The sequence below is a fragment of the Arachis ipaensis genome, chromosome B04, assembly GCF_000816755.2.
Source record: "Arachis ipaensis cultivar K30076 chromosome B04, Araip1.1, whole genome shotgun sequence".
Lineage (NCBI taxonomy): Eukaryota > Viridiplantae > Streptophyta > Magnoliopsida > Fabales > Fabaceae > Arachis > Arachis ipaensis.
The window spans coordinates 106,712,064-106,714,008 of record NC_029788.2 but is presented as its reverse complement, the minus strand read 5'-3'; positions in this window follow the sequence as shown (position 1 = coordinate 106,714,008).

Sequence of the window (1,945 nt, the reverse complement as noted above, 5' to 3'; positions counted from 1 at the left end):
CCATGCTCTCTTGTTTATTCGCAATTCAACTGATAAATATAATTGACTTCCTGACTAAGAATTGCAAGATAACCATAGATTGCTTCAAACCAACAATCTCCGTGGGATTCGACCCTTACTCACGTAAGGTATTACTTGGACGACCCAGTGCACTTGCTGGTTAGTTGTGCGAATTTGGATAGCAACTCTTTTAGTAACATTAACATACAAATTTGTGCACCAAGTTTTTGGCGTCGTTGCCGGGGATTGTTCGTGTTTGGACAACTAACGGTTTATTTTGTTGCTTAGATTAGGAAAAATTTCTCTTTTTAGTTTAGAGTCTCTTATTGTTGTCGTGTTAGAATTTTAGAATCCTTATTTTCCTTTTCTTAAAATCTTTTTCAAAAAAAAAAATAATTTTTCTATTAAATCCCTGTGCCAAACTTTAAGTTTGGTGTTTTCTTGTTGATTTTTCTGTGTTTTTCGAAAATTTTAGTTTGATTTTCTAAAAATTTTAAGTTTGGTGTTCCTCCTTCATATTCTTGTGTTCTTGTGAGTCTTCAAAGTTATTACTGTTTCCATTTGCTGTAAAAGATCAAGCTAAGAGGTGGTTGAATAACCAACCTAAAGCTAGCATAAGGACATGGAAACAGTTGACAGAAAAATTCCTGAATCAATACTTTCCCCCAAAACGGATGACATAGCTAAGGCTGGACATCCAAGGCTTTAAACAAGGAGATAATGAATCTCTTTATGATGCCTGGGAGAGATACAGAGAGATGCTACGAAAATGCCCCTCTGAAATGTTTTCAAAGTGGGTTCAGTTAGACATCTTCTACTATGGGCTTACAGAAGGAGCTCAGATGTCTCTAGATTACTCAGCTGGTGGATCTATCCACATGAGAAAGACAATTGAAGAGGCTCAAGAGCTCATTGATACAGTTGCCAGGAATCAGTATCTGTACCTAAGCAGTGACCCTTCTATGAAAGAAGAGGTTAAGACAGTAACTGCTGAACTCAGTCCTGTAAAACAAGATGCTGAATTCAATCAGCAATTAGACTTTCTAACAAAGCAGTTAGCCAAATTCAAAGATAGACTACAAGAGACAAGGATGGCTAATATACATATGGAAGAACAGTTTAAGCAAACAAAGCAGCAGCTGTCAAGGCAAATAACAGAAGAATGCCAAGCAGTTCAATTAAGAAGTGGGAAAATATTAAATACCCCACCTCAAGGCAGCAAAAAGCTAAGAAATGAGCAAACCACCCAAAATTCACCTGAGGACAGTAAGAGCCCAGGGAAAAGTAATTCTGGAACTAAAACGCCAGAAATTTGGTGGAAGGATGGTGCTGAACACCCAGACCATGCTCAGGAGTGGCGTTCAACGCCAGAAACAAGGCAGGACTGGCGTTCAACGCCAGAAATAGGCAAGGATCTGGCATTGAATGCCCAAAATGGGCAAGATCTGGCGCTGAACGCCTAAAATGGGCACAGTTCTGGCGTTCAGACGCCAGGAACAGACAAGGAGCTGGCGTCCAATTTCACTCCAGCTTCTAACCCTGGCACTCAATTGCCAGTGAGGGATCAGACACACACAAATGCTGATAACAACCCCTCTAAAAAGGCTTCTTCAACCACTTCTGTAGTCAATAAACCTGCAGTAACTAAGGTTGAGGAATATAAAGCCAAGATACCTTATCCTCAAAAACTCCGGAAAGAGGAGCAGGATAAGCAATTTGCTCGCTTTGCAGATTACCTCAGGACTCTTGAAATAAAGATTCCATTTGCAGAAGCACTTGAGCAAATACCTTCTTATGCCAAGTTCATGAAAGAGATCTTGAGTCATAAAAAGGATTGGAGAGAAACAGAAAGAGTTCTCCTCACGGAAGAATGCAGTGCAGTCATTCTGAAAAGCTTTCCTGAAAAGCTTAAAGACCCTGGGAGCTTTCTGATACCATGCATATT